This window comes from Thermobia domestica, chromosome 16, assembly GCF_964235325.1.
Source record: "Thermobia domestica chromosome 16, izTheDome1.hap1.1, whole genome shotgun sequence".
NCBI classification, from domain to species: domain Eukaryota; kingdom Metazoa; phylum Arthropoda; class Insecta; order Zygentoma; family Lepismatidae; genus Thermobia; species Thermobia domestica.
Window position 1 is genome coordinate 97,666,263 of NC_137469.1, and position 16,405 is coordinate 97,682,667.

At 35.4% G+C, this 16,405-nt stretch overlaps 1 protein-coding gene across 1 annotated transcript in view; it reads left to right on the top strand.

The window, feature by feature from the left end:
• Positions 1–992: 992 nt before the first annotated feature.
• LOC145673262 (uncharacterized) overlaps positions 993–16,405 on the top strand; it is a 333,328-nt gene continuing 317,915 nt past the window's right edge. Inside the window, exon 1 of the mRNA XM_081742792.1 lies at positions 993–1,700. The gene's annotated coding sequence lies outside the window, so the exon portion shown is untranslated. The remainder of the gene's footprint in view (positions 1,701–16,405) is intronic.

The following is a 16,405-nucleotide window of genomic DNA, read 5'->3' on the forward strand; positions in this document are numbered from 1 at the left end:
ACTGAAGAAACATCTTTTGGACATCGAGAAATTTAACAATGTTTAGTGTTGAGACATCGTCAAGAAATAACAGTCATGATAGCTAGTGTGCTTAATGATGAGCCCAGAAGATTTTCTCTGTGTGCCGGGAGTTCAATATATTGGGAGCTAAAAGTAGTAGCCTACAGCAAAAGTACTAGTAATCTGAATTGAGGAGAATTGGAGATACTTTCGGGGAAAGGGGTTGCAGGCACGTATCCAGGGGGGTCTAGGGGGCTGGCCCCCCTAAAGTTTGGTTGCCCCCCTTAAATTTCCACGGTAGGCTGGCAAATGGACTATAATATGGTGATGAACTATAATATGGTTGGATCGGCCCCCTATCTTCTGCCGCCCCCCCCCCTAGATTTTTGGGCAGGCTACAGGTCTGAGGGGTTCTAATTAGGGGTAAAATTCTTCCATTTGCCCGAACGACCCGCTGTAATTACATTGACTACACATCATTCTTCCTCCTCCCCACACGTAAAATAAAGCTGTTTAGTCAGCCCACGATCTTCGTAAACTAATAACACCAGAGAGTTAAAATTTAGTTCAACGGACAATGTCCAATATAATGCTTTTTCATTGTAAGACATGTGTTAGGATGACATTTGTCGCAAAACTAAAATGTAACGTCCTTCACATGGTGAGCATAATTTAGTTTTGCATAGATCTGTCCTTGCGAAGTTTGTGGTTATGAATGTCATTGACCATCGGAGTAAGACCTCAGGAAGAATATCCACAACATCAAGAGCTAAATTCTCATTTATATATACATATATAAATGTCTTGCTCTTTGTAAGAAACACAAGTTACGTTCCACTGAAACTGGACACATATAAACCTATACATACATATACATATAAGAAGAGAGGAAAAAAATCCATCTGGTGAAAGTTGTGTAAAGTTAGCAACGGCACTGCCAGCGGGCGTGAACCAGTTCGCTCCAACGAAGGCACTGAAGAAGAAGGAATGGTGTCTTGCAGTTAGTCAGTCAGTGGGATTCTTCGACTGTAGACACTATTCTACAAAGAGCGGAAGGGCACGATAAAAGCAGAAGATCACAACTTTCCTGCTTCCAGTGACGGCAATCAGTTGTTGGTTGGTTGGTAGTTAGTTGCCCCGTGTTGTGTTGTGCTCTGTGTTTCTATGTGTGTGTGTGTGTGTGCTTATCGTTATGTTGCCGTTGTAGTATAATGTCAGTCGTGCACAAGCGGTGAAGTATAAAAGTTCGGCCGTCGTGCCCATGACATAGCTATTACACTTCACGGAACCGACACACGTTATTTTAGTTTCCTTATACGCTTTTCTGGATAACGAAGCGGGGTTTTCAAGAAACCTACTATTACACAAAAAAGACGTTCCAAAACACAGAAAACATAAAATTAATATATTTTTTCGTGTCTGTGGCTGTGAGTTGTGTGATCAAAAGTTCTTATATCACTGTAAACATAACAACTTAATGTAGCAAAAGCGATTTATTTGTGGAAGACAAAGAAAAAAGTGATTTAAAAAATAGTGAATAAAACTAAAGTGTTTGTGAAGTGCTCCAATTTTCTTAAGGATCAGCACCTCTACGTAATTACAAGTTTAAGGACCTTCTTTTTAAAAATTAATAATAATAACAATGTTACGTAATTGGTACTACCTTTGGTGCTAGCCGCACCAACATCGCACGCAATAAGGTAAGTGATGTTTTTGTTACATTCGTTTTTTAATTGTCGATTAATTAACCTGTAACTACTATTGCATAATAGACCAATTTCTTCTCTAATAATTATTCATACATTCTGTGACATAACAAAACTTTAAACAAAATTACGTTAGAAAAAAATATCATTATTCTGTAGGTATTAGCCTAATGGCTCTTATCAGAGTAACTGTTGTACTTCTTGATTAGGGCTACCAGAGTAAAAAAAAAACGGGACATCCTATGAAAATTTACACTGAAAACCGGGACACTCTGTGGAAATTTACACGGAAAACCGGGACACTCTATGGAAATTTACACGGAAAACCGGGACACTCCATGGAAATTTACACTGAAAAGCGGGACATTCTATGAAAATTTACACTGAAAACCAGGACATCTTATTGGAAATTTACACTGAAAACCGGGACACTCCATGGAAATTTACACTGAAAACCGGGACCCCTATGAAAATTTACACGGAAAACCGAGACATACTATGCAAATTTACACGGAAAACCGAGACATACTATGCAAATTTACAGTATATTTACACTTATACATTTACGTTTTGCTGGAATATCAGGATTAATAAGTAACAGGTAAACATTGATGACTAATAAAAACGATATTTTTAAAATATCGGACGAATGATACTTTTGGGGAAAAGCCAGATATTCGTAGTTTTCAACGAAATTGAGGAAGACAGATAATGGAAATTCAAGGCTGTTACGCCCCCGGAAGCCCTATTTTGTTGTTTCTTTAGGGATTGGAGATAAAAACAGAAAATAACTTAGCAATACATGTGGTACCTACTGTACATCCACGTTAGTAATCTCCTTTCCATTAGAATTTCGAAACTAGGGACGCAATTACTAACCGAGTATATTAAGAGACCAAGATTTTCACGTTTGTTATATTTATAATGAGCGGGCCTGTATTTGAATTTAATTCAATATGGCCCTGAGAAAAGGGATTCTGGTATCGATCCTGTGAAGTTTGCTTTGAAGTCTTGGATCTGAGATCTTTTCTTGTATGTGGCAACGTGATTCACAAATACGGAATGCCTTCCCCAAAGTATTACAGAAATCGACACCACTACTCTGATGCTTTCTTTTCATATTCAGCTTTCTTTTCATATCATTTTAGTCAAATCCTGATTAATACAAGAATTCCTCCCCGAGGTATTGGAATGTGATCATACTGTATCCGTTTCTACTTTTAGTCGATTTATGTTAAGAAAACTTCCAAATAATGATCTCCCTCCTTAAACTCACATGATTCTCCAGCTCCCACAGATTGTTCAAAACTAATACTATTTATAATTTCAAGAGTTCCAAAACAAAATTTGGGAGTCTGGAAAATAGGATCACCACCTTATGCTTACTACAGATTTCAACTGTCAAAGGGTAATGAATATGCATGTCGTATATAGATTTTGTCTTGTAAGAAAACAAAGACGGGGTCAATTACATATTTGGCCCCTTCAAAATAATAATGATTGCCCGACCTTCCCTCTGGCTATGTTGTCACTTAATAGGAGTTCTTATTTTCCAGTACTATGAAATAACCCTCAGAGTTCTTCCGTAATAAATGTTTGTTTCTGGCCGTAGAGACATTAAAGACTATATCGCGGCTTAAATAGCATAATTTGTGCACTGTTACTGGACATAATGTATCCGAAAAATAAATTTCGAAGTATGAAAAATAAATATTACCAATTTGAAAGCAAGTCCTGTCACTGAGAGCATTGTGGTTCAGTGTTGAAGTGGTATATAGGTCTACTGCGTTAAGCTAATGGTACTTTTGTATTCGTGTTCCTATCAAGACTGGTAATTAACTCACAGTATAATAAATAGTAAAATAAGAAACCAAACTATACATATATTCCATATTTCAGTTCAAAACAAAAGTTCTAGAGTACTGATCTCTGGTGTCAGGGATCACTAGGTCGACCCCAAGCCATGTGAGTTTGTGGTAAGCAACATTATGTTCTTTGAATTTCTCGGGGTTCTCTCATTTCCTCCTCTATTTTCAATCCGCCAATTCTGTCATAATAATTTAGTTTCATTAACCATCCATCTCCTTGACTTTACAGCAGTGTGCATTATCGTGAGGGTTGCGGGAATTTTCCCATTTAATATTTTTGGTTAGAAATTATTTCCACCAAGAATTTGGTGGGAGGGGTGAATAACCATGTCCGTCCCGCGTCCCCTACAGGGGACATAAAATTTGAGGACATTATTATTGCTTTACAACTTTAAAATCCGACTGGCAAGACTGAACACTGTTTACAAGGGATGATCTATCTATTATCATCTCCTGTAAACAGTTTTCAATGTTGTGAGTCTGATTTTAATGGTGTAAAGCAATAATAATGTCCTCAAATTTTATGTCCGAGTGGGAAACGCCGGGACCGACATGGACAAAGTGACATTGCTATCAGAAGTTTGCAAATTAATTATGATAATTGTATGTCATTAACATACACTTCATATGTAATTCATGGATAAAATAGTGGTTAGCGATATCTCTCATCTTTTTTAGTTTAATAATTGATCAAATATCTCAACTCTCTAATTCGAAAAATTTAGCGCGAATTTTTTTTTTAATTATTATTATTTTACACTCCTGTCTCCCTCCTAGATGGTTGTGATATCGCACCTTGCCTTGTAAGGCATAATCGCGGAACGTAAAACTATAAAATTTCATGTTTCGAGGTTTATTTCTGAATATTTGGTGTATCAACCCCAAACATGTCATGGTAGTCCTGAAGACATGCTCACATATCTTGAAGACAAAAAGATATAGTCTTACCGATTTTTCTCTCTTTGTGTAATACCTATACTAAACCTTGCATTGGTGCTTCAGTTAGGTACACCCTACACATAGAACATATATTTTTAAATAATACAGTGACAGTATTTTGTTATTGTGCATAAGGATCGACGTATTTCATAAGCTACAAGACACAACATTAAATACTCTTGACGATTTAAAATGTATCAAAAGATGCATTTTGGTGCATATTTCTTAATCTGCACACTTTTATGGAGTGAAAAATTTTCTCTTTAATTAAAGCATTTATTTACGTGCTGAACCACACTTACGCTCTTATTATTTAGATTATAAGCTGCAAGTTTTTTTTCCAAATAGCCTGCTAGTAATGGCTAAATACTGCTGATGAGTTTAGATCAATTGATTCAAATTACTGCCTCAAACCTTTGTTTCATGCATATTATTACATCAAAGCTTTGTTTGATCGAAATTAGTACCTCAGACCTTTGATGCACGAAGTTTTTTCAACCCATAAGGTCGTTATACAGTAGTTAAGGTCACACTATTATGAATGTCAGACTTTTAATCATAAATCAAAGTGTACACTGAGGATGAATTGAGACACTTCAAGACAGAGAAGGCTTTCGAAGAATTTAAAATGATAATCTTTCGTGCACATGGTTCAAATTCGACTACCCCCTGGATTAAAGCTCATATTGTTTTCAGCCTTAAAACCAAAACTTGCCAATAAGAGCAGTAAGCGTGTAAGTAAACTCAATAGTTTCTGATCCCGCTTTGTACTGTAGACTACAAGAACAAATGAAAAAAAAAACAGGAATAATAATTTGCAAAGAAACAAGACAACTTCAGAGGAAACCCACAATCAGTGGTGTTGTATGGTTATCTACTTACTGCTACATTTAGTGTAGGAATCTAAATATTTAATGTATTATTCCTTAACCATTTTTCTTAAACCGTTATTCCATTATTTATTTATTTATTTTTTAGTCCTACCATCTCCTCTTCCATTACATCTTTTTTGACGACTTACCGGCAGTCTCTTTCACCCCTGACACCCACTACACTCTTTACTTTTCCTTTTGTTATTTACTCTCCCTCTTTAGTGTCGATTGTGCTCTTGAAGCAGAATGAGGTGGGGAACCATAGACAGTTGTAATCTAGTACAGTACCTGAAACTTAAACCAGACCTCTGTCTTTGGGTGTTCCTCTCTCCTTCATTATCATTATTATTGTATTTATTCTTCTTAATTAATTACACAGTACATAAGTACATAAGCACGTATATACGAGCTCCTTCGTGGCTAAGCGGGAAGTGTACTTGCATTTGGCGTGGTAGACCCGGGTTCGACTCCCGGCGAGAGCTCATGTGGTTCGGGTTCCACGTCAATCAGTAGGTTCCGTCTCATATAGCCTCGCTGCTGAAAGGGACGTTAAACTCAAAATCAAATCAACTCATAACCACGTGTATTTATATATATGCATTATTCTTTATATATCATCCTATTTACTTAGGAGAAGTGGTACTTCCTAAACTTCAATGGACGCTATAGGGGCGGATCCAGGACATACTTCTGGGGGGCGGTGGGTTGTAATACTTCTACTTAGAGCTACTTTTTTAAGAGCTTCAAAGTCTGGGATGGGTTTTATTTATATATAAAATAAGAAAGTTTCCTCTTCCTGGGGGAGTGATCGCCCCCCCCCCCTGGACCCGTACCTGTTCCTGTCCATAACAGCATCTAATTCACTACAAAATGATACGAAATCTACGACGACTGAAAAATAAGCCCTATCATATACCCTTTCCCTCCTTTTTCTAAATTGCAAATACTCTATTTTCACATTATTATACAGGGATGCTTAAAAACGCTTTTGAGTGTTTCATCATACCTGCTTGAATTTATATTTCCACGTGTAGTTGAACATACCATTTCTAATCCTTAAACAAATGATAAGCAGGATTTGTTCCAGAAGATTTTGACTGGAGAAGGGGAAATAAAATCAAATTGTAAAAAAACTGCAATGGGACAGTATTTGTTGACGAACATGTTTTGTACAGGAATGCCATATATTCGCAATTTAATATATTGTTGCTCCGCAGAAAGGTTAACCAACTCCAGGGAGGGGGCAACACTCAAGGAAATATAGCCCAGGAAGAAACATTGGTGATAAAGGAAAATGAATTACCATAAAAAGTTCGTAGAATGGAGATATGTAAGGAAAACATCATGAACAGAATACTTTTTCCTCACAAAGTCACATTGTTCTGGGTCGAACTAAAGATTTGTATTGTGCTTCTGTGGAATTATATATTCACACTTTCTATATGCAAAGGAAATGTGGATATAATTAGGTCTTAATTACTGTATGAACTGGCCACTTAAGAATTCCCTAGTCTTATAAGGGAATATGGGATAGTACTGATAGCAAATGTCATGTCCATCTCTCTATGTAATTGATTATATTACCAATGTGTCTGTAAGTAAGATGATATTTTAATAGAGTATGAAAGTAGCAACAAACATCAATTGTGGAAATGTAGAAAAACTATAGAAGAATTTAAAAAATATGAATACATGAGATTCCTGTAATAAATGCAGTGACACTTAGTTGTGATCACAACATTGAAATTTTTATCATACGTCTGTCTGTTTTGTTGTATAGTATCGAGTTAAACTATGTAATATATATTGCAACAACTCTAAGTTATAAAGAAAATTACAACAATCAACTGAATTTTTGTTCATTTAAAATCAGAGCTTTGGACGACACAAAAGGGCTATTTCATTATGATAGGAATAATAATAAACCATCGCTGCATGCTTTAAAGAGATATTTCCGCACATACAAATATAGTACATATTCAACTGAATAACATGCGGTTAGGTTTAGGGGTGAATTGAATGTATGAAAAGGGCTGTAGTACAGATATTGGGAGGGCGTCATACCAATTGGTCAGAGAGAGAATGTATTATGTCGTCGTTTATAGAGTCACGGTATAGATACGCGAATTATTTTAGTATTAACGTATAACGGGAAAAATGTTGTCTATAGACCTCATTGGGTTGAACAAGGTAATATAGATAAGTGTGAATTCACATGCGCAGTTTTCGAGAAAATCCATAAGAGACTGAACTTTTTATAAACTCAAAAATTGATGGATGATGTACGATATCAAGCCTACCTTGAAGTATACCATCATCAAGGAGTTCATTATGACACTACCAACACGACAGTAAACAGTAAGGTTAATAAGATGTAATCCAATACAGTGGTTAGTTCGTAAACATTATTCTTCGTTTAACTATGATACTGAACAAAGATGGAGAGTGTATATTATGGATGGGTGAAACCAATTTTCACTTCAAAAGACGGTTTACACAAAACTGAAAACCGACATTTCGTTTTTTTTGTTTTTTTTGTTTTGTTTTTTTTACAAAACCACTGGTTTTAACCGAAACCGGTTTCATAGAAAACCGAAACTGGACTTAATACTGATATCTCTTTTCAATTGAAAACCGAATAGATGCAGAACTGGATTTTGATATAATACTTTTTAAAAAAAAAATCAAAAACTGATTTCAGTTTACCTATAAAACGATTTTGTGCGCACCACTAATATATATATATCAATAGATGCTGAGCTGAATAAAAATATTAAGTCTAAATTTTTATGAGTAGTTTTTGAGAAAATTGAAAGGAAAACTAATTTTCATGGCTTAGAAAAATAAAACGGAAAAGTAGCAGATTGTATGAATTGTTTGTGTTTTGCATTCTACATTTCGTCCGCCATCTTGGATCCACCATTTTGAATTTTACACTTTTGGTATCCGATTCATACATAGCGACGTCGAATAGAGCTATATAGCTAATTTCAGATCCATAGCTTGTTTTTTTTTAATTTGTGTCCACCATTTTGGGTCCGCCATTTTGATTTGTAAACATTTGATGTCAAATTCGTCTTCAGCTACCTTTTAAACCTATATATACACCACGCCTCAAAACAATTACGTCATAGCTTACTATTTAGTCCACATTTTCTGGTATTTCGGAACGTTCCTTGTTCTGATGGTCAACACGTCCCCTACAGGCACCATGGAACCAAGATATTTCACATGTGAAATGTATTCGGTGTGACCTTTCCAACAATATATAACACATACAGATTCCCGCGTACCACTTCACCTACTTCCCTTGTTAGTCAGGGATTAACTTTCATTGCCTGTATTTCTGATTAGAAGCTTTTACAATTTTCCTATAACACAGGATCAACATCGAAAAAAAAAAAAATTGGAACCCTGGATTATTGAAGAAGTTCTAGTATAAGGTAATTTATTCCTAATAATGAAAAGATACCTTCGTGCTTTTTTTCCTAAATTGCACTCAACTGGACACGTTTAGACCTTCCAAAGTCATTTGAAGGATCAAATGACATTGACTACATAAGTGTAACAGCAAATCATAACTAAATCGTGACAATTTTTTTGTTTTTTTAAATGAAGAAAATCGCTTATGTCCGAATGAAGGATAGTGAAACACTGGTAAAATATTAAAAAGGAAAATCTTGATGCAAATGACCGTCAATGATAGAGACATGAGAAGAGTCTTCGTGAACAAGGACTTTTCACCATTAACATATCTGATACTAAAGAACATCACGCTTTCGATCGGCTATTAACATCTGCTTATTGCCGAAGGCCAGACAACTACATTGATTCAATAGATCTACCATTGATGTCCTTGTTAAACCACGAACGAACACTTAAGCTCCTTTTTTTTTATCGTTTTTCTTAAAATACAGTGCAAAACTTCTACTAATATAATATGCAGTGTATTATCAGTTTTTTTAAAGCCAGTTTACAAGTTTCTGTCAAACATTTTAAAAGAAACAAACAGTAGTATAATCATTAATAATTATTTACTGCAATACCAAACGTACTTCTTCTGGAAGGCTTGATAGTTGTAATTTAAGAAGAGTATATGTTCTCTCTGTTGGTGTAGTGACTAGAGCACACATGGGTGTTCTTGGTTCTATTCCCGCGTTGAGTTTCCGTGGGAGAGTATTGATCGCACACTTCACATTGAGGGTCTACGTCTCATATAGCCTCGGTGCTGAAAAAGAGACACTAAACTTCAACAAACAGCAATAATAAATCGTTTTAACTAAATTATCCGTTGTATTTAAGTTCTGCTGAATGCACACTGTTTTCTTCCTCGTGAGCCTTTGGCTCGCTGTCACAAATATTAATGTTCAATTCTTAATATGGTCAGGGCCCTTGTTGTAATAATTAAATCGAAACAATTTATTTTTTAAGTTACTTCGATGGTTCTAAATTGTCTCAATGGTTTTAAACCTGCAATATCCTCCATCTCTATTCTAATTTCTATACTAAAGCTAGACGAAGTAGAAATCTACTAGTTTCAATATTAATTGAGAAAATATCGCGCTGTACAAATCAAACTCATCCATGTTGTATACACATGATATTGCTACTTATTAAAAGTAATGTGTCTACCAAATGTGTGACCCGGGCTCGATCCCTAATAGTGGTGGGATTTCGTTTTGTTTTTCACTTGGCCGCTACCTGAAGAAATCTGAGGATAACGAGGGTCAGAATATAGTGGTAATTATATCACTTGTATGTTACGAAGTCTAAAAGGTTTCCCCAGGTCATCCAGTCATCCCTTGGTACTCCTATTACCTGCCTCTAATGGGGGGCGCGAAAAAACGAAAGAAAAGTTATTTGAATGATTGCGGAGGAAGTTTGTCGACTTGTGCTGTATTTCAAAGGTTTTTAATTCCATTTGGAGAGAAGGCTTTAAAATCCTATGATTAGTAAGTTAGGCTAAAGGAGATAGATTATAATGATGGAATGAAGAAAGTACAAAGAAACAGGATAATACCGAGAAACCCACACACACGATGTTAGTCCACTACAAAACCTACTTGGCGGAAGCTGGTATCTAACCAGCGATACCAAACATCAGAGGTGAGTGCTCCACAATTGAGACACCATTATCTTCGATTTGATCATGATAGCGAATAATAGTGCTGATTTTCTTTACTTAGCTCTAGCGTTCGTACGTTGCAGAACCATTCTCCACTTGTTAAACTAATGCAATATATGTTAGTCCTTGACATTCGACTGAATTATTGTGAATATCACTCTGAACATTCATTCTTTGAATTTGACTGAATTGTTATCAATATTGCTCTCAACATTCATTACTTGAGTTTGATTCCATTATTATGGATATCGCTTTCAACACTCACCCCTGGAATTTGAATCAATTATTATGAATATTGCTCTCAACATTCATTCCTTGAATTTGACTGAGTTATTATAAATATTGCTCTTAATATTCATGTCTTGAGTTTGATTCCATTATTATGGATATTAATCTCAACATTCATCCGTGGAATTTAATTCAGTTATTGTGAATTTCGGTTTCAACTTTGATTCCTTGAATTTGATGCAGCCATTATGGATATTGTCAAAAAATGAAATGAAATCTTTCAGTTTAACATCCCTTTAGGTTAAGAAAGACGAATGACTGAGGCAAGTGAATGATGATAGAAGAATTGATGGAATGAGAATGCGAGAGGAAACGAGAGTACCCCGAGAAAACCCACGGGCACAATATTGTCCACCACAAACTTACTTGGCCGGGGATCAAACTAAGACCCCCACGCATCAAATGTAAGCACTCTACCACTGAACCACTGTCTCCTCTGATATTGTTGTCAACATTCAACATTTATTGGAAAGAAGGATTACATTGGAAAGTAATAGATAACGTACTGCCCTCTGTTGTTATGGAAGCACCTTTTTTCTCCCCGTAAATGACTTAATATTGCAGTGAAAGCTTTACTTCAATATCAGCCTATCTCGTTTGAAAAATGAAAAGAAAGAAAGAAACATTCACAAATCATTTGAAATAACAACAGTTATTTAATCTTAACAGCAGTGTTGTCTTGATTTGACCTCTTAACATTTGTTTATCCACAAATAAGTCCATTGTAGTAATTTGATAGTGGTCAGATAGGATGTCGCTTACCCAATACTTGCCTTCAGTGCAACTTAAATCTTCACGGTCCATATACTTAAATGATTGTAAATAACTTTATTGCCTTGTTGCTAAGGAAACTTTTTTAAAAAAAATGATTTGACTACAGTGTTGTTAAGATTATTAAGTGATATTTACCAATTGATTGTATAACAACCAGATATATACCTGTATAAAAGTAAACTACAGGTATAAGTATTGCGAAATAATTTGTCAGTTAGATTACAACAAGATGGAGAATTCGCTCAAGAAATGTGAAGGTATAAAAGAGGTGATTGTAACAAAGTCAAAAATGGTAAAGCACGGAGAAGGCTAGGGTGCTCTTAGCACTCACAGATGCGATTCCTCTCTCCGTGGGAACTGTAGTCAATGAACCATTTACTTGAAGGGAGGAAAAATAGACTTTCTTGTATTTTTTGTTGTTGTTGTTGTTGTTGTTGTTGTTGTTGTTTGAAGCCAAAAGTGATTTGATCACAAAAATCACTAGACAATCTCAAAACGTTGCATCTAATTTAATCGTGTAAATTAGAATCTGATTTCTTTCAAGACACAATGGATAAGTAATACACAGGGTTTCCTAAACAAACAATTAGGAGATGACAAATGATATGTTTTACTTTAGAAAGCCCAATGAAATTAAATCTGTGCGCAATTACTCTTGATCTATCAGGCAGCGTTACTATTTAAGCTTTCCCAAGTTAAGGCTCCACTAAAGTAAATGAGTCCTAGAGTAAGAATAATGTCAATTAATAGCAATAGGAACCGATCATCATATTTCTTCATACACATGAAAGTATCATATGACTAAATAGAAACGATTCTAAGAACGATGGATTATTCATACTCTACAAGAAATACTTAATAACTGTTTCATAGCTAGCACAAATCAGATTGTTCTAATTTCAATCAAATATTAATATTCCTCATATAGAAAACCCATTATCTATTCTCCTACATAAGTACAATCTAGAATAACGAAAATCAAAAATATTCAGTTATAGATGGAGTCAATTAGTAGATATGTGTGCTAAGCTAATAAATACTTTTTGTTCATCACCTAACACTAACGAGGTGTGTGCTACCTTTCCCGAGTCCTGGTATGCCGTGTTCCCGAATTCGATCCCGGAGTGCTGTTCTAGATATAATTTTAAAGACTAGTCTGTATATTAAGACTCATATAGCCTCAGGGGAAAAATCAAACTATAATCAATCAATTATAGTTTAAGAGTCACTGAGAACTGCAATCACAAACAGGATTTCTACTGTTTTTTTAAAGAAGTAACAAATTGTTCGCACCTTTCCATTTATATTTAAACTCGTTCTATACAAAAATATCGCTATTACTGAAATTGGTTTCGTAAATCTTATCTTAAGCTATGGGAGGATATTATTCATTGAGTAACTGTATTAACCCTTTAAAGACCGGACATGGATCCACTGGTGCGAATTCATCAAAATTTTCAATTTCTGTCATTTTTCCATCCATAATTAAATTTCCGTTTTCATTTGTCGAGTACCACTTGCTAACATCCTGTGACGTGATGTTCCCTTTTGGGAACATTGGTATCTCGTGTGTGCAGAATTCGCGTCTTCTTAGTTTTACTTTCACAGTACTTTCTATAAGTAATTAATTAATTACGTTAATCAATTTCATATAGACTACGTTTCTATGACTTTGCTACAAACATACACGCATATATATATATATATATATATATATATATATATATATATATATATATATATATATATATATACGAATTGCATTTCTTCCCTTCTCATTACTTATAATAATACTGAGAAGTAGAATAACACATTGTTTTTACACTGAGCAAATTCAAATATTTCGAACATTTCTTCTCTTGTTATATTTGTATTAGATATGAGGGTAAATAGATATTGGATAGTTCGAGCTTTTACGTATGAGTACAGTTGAATACCTATGGGCTTTTATTTTAGATATGTATTTACTAATCTTTCTATTCACTTGCTCTTTATACATATACATGTATTTAGTAGTATTTTTGTAAATTCTATATAGCTAGTATTTGTTTGGAAATTTAAGAACATATATTCGCCAAAAAAGTTTTTCCAATTCGAATACCATACATACCAATTTTGCTGGTCATAAGCTAACAGTCTTTCTTCAGGTCTTTGAAAAATGCTTATAACCCATGGTACTTTGGAAATCACTTCTGGTGTAATCTCTTATGACAAAGAAAACACATTTTTCTTGTATTAGAGTTGCAAACTATACAGCGTCCTTCTGAAGCATCCACAATGTAATGCGTGTCAGAGTTTCGAGCTTCGAGAGGAACATGCGATCTTGGACCTGGCCTAATTGATGCAGGGGTGCCCACAAGGGGGGGCTATGACGCAAACTGCGTCATTGAAATATTAGGGGGGGTTAAAAATCTATATAAATATGTTTGATGGGGGGGGTAAAATTAATCGAAAAGAAGATTTTTTCATGGAAGAACACCTACGGATAGACAATTGGGGGGGGTGCGTCATGGACATAAGGGGGGGTGGGCACCACATGTTTCCGATGCGAATGACACACGGTATCTTACCTCAAAAACTGTAGATGTGTGATTTCATTGTTTGCATTCAATTCGCAATGCAATTTCCAGGAAGAAACAATCGCTAAATTGAGTGCATTATTGAAAAGATTCCACCGCTATTTCTTGGATCTGAGTTTGGGTCTGTATAATGTAAGAAGACGATCCATAACATCAACACCTCCCATTTCTTCATTGTACCTTTGAATAACGAATTGTAGACTAATAAATGGAACCTTTTTTTTATGTGCACGAGAGTATCTCCTCACTGATCCTACTGGCAAGTGTATAAGACAGTTTGATCCAGGAGTTACAACTGCACTGTCATTCGAACTTACAAAGCACACATTATCATCACTTTTGACGGCAAACTTTCCTCTTTCCTTTCTAACAAGTTCTTTCTGTGGAGGGACGGGATACTGTTGAACACGACTATCTATTACTGTCCCAGTTGCTCGAATGCATTTTCCTCCTAATTCTAAATGAACATCATAAGACATGAAGAAATTATCGAAAAAGACTTCGTGCTGGTCATTATTTTCTATGATGTGAGACTACGAATAACTCTCGTTCCTAATGGAATATTCCCACTAACATTATCAGCATTATTGTCGTTTCCACCGTAGGGGTCCATTGCGTAGGGATAACCGTCAGAAGAACATAAAAAACATATTTTGTAACCAAAGCAGATTGGTTTTCCTCTAATAAACATGTTGCAGGTGTGATGCCCATAGTACGGAACCATGCTTTCATGAATGCTCAGATATTGGTGAAAGATACCAAACTACTGCAAGTTCTTCCGTAGCTCATCGTATATACGTCTTATTTTCCCAAATTTGTCACCTTTTGATAAGTTAGCAACAATATGGAAATATTTCTTTGTTTGTTCGAAACGGGCTCTGGGCATTACGGATGACACAATCGGTATACACAAGTCGTCTGCTATACTCCAGTAGGACTTCTCAGAAGGAAGAACAGGATACCCGCTGAGAAGTAATAAACAAAAAAATTGTAGTAGCTGTTCATATGATGTATTTATATGTGGAGCTCCCTTCTGCTGTGCGTACAAATTAGACATTTGAACAAGATGTTCAATGTATGATGGGGGCAAAATCTTGAAGAAAATATCTATCGGAGAACTACCGTCAAGTTGAGGATGAGAAACCAGAAGTTTTTCTGGTGAACTGGAAATGGGATTGACGCAAGTTTTCGCAACATTTTTCCACTTAGGCACACACTGTTTCCCTTTCCTTTTAGATGATGAAGTTGATTATATATTTTCAAGCTCATTTTGCGTCATCGATGAGATTATTCATTGCCACTATCAACCCACCACATACGTTTTAGGCATAAGAGGAACTAATTCGTCTTCATTTATGCGCTCCTCGTCTGTTATATCACCTGCTTTATCTGAAGGGAAAATGCAAACATCCGTTTCCTCATTAGAAACACACAGTGTCCAATGTGTCTAATATTTCATCCAGCGTAAGAAATTTCTTTGCCATTTCTCTATTTTAGAGAACAAATTTTCAAACGAACACGCTACGTACCAATATTCCCAAATGGGAACATTAAAATATATCAGTTGCGCAATAACAAACAATGGTCACAAACGCAAGTTCACTCACACTACAAAAAAGTACACACATTGAGCTCTCAACTGTCCACAATCAGTAATGATAACTTTTATATTACGTCGTAAGCACGCACTGTTGCAACCTTATGTGAAAAACATGAAAACTTCAATTGTAAAAAAATCGAAAGAAACTATTTAAAATACATTATTGTGTAATTAAGGCAAATAAAGCAATTAATGATTCATTCATTTATAATACTACTTAATGTCAGACAGAAATATAGAAAATATTCAACGCTAGATCGCTGAAAAACTTGCTGTTCCCAAAAGGGAACAATGGTACCTAAACGGTTAAGGCTACTAGCATTAGGACATATCAATACAAGAGCCTCCATTTTGAAGTAGAATATAAGTGATTTTAACGAATGGAAAGAAGAGTAAATCGACTTCTAATTATTTTTCATTGCTCTAAGCAAGGATAAAAGTGAGGGGGAATGCAGAAGGGCGTCGTCCTCCATTTCCATAAAATATATATGGCGTCCTCCCACTTCCTAAAAAAATACATTGGGCAAAGATAGGCAAGGGGTACGGCGTAACGTTATGCGTCCCCCTACCTATTCAGATTCACTTTTATCCTTGGCTCTAAGGATACAATTCTTTTTATATTTCTTGTGTATTTTAATAAAGTGCTTTTCGTGT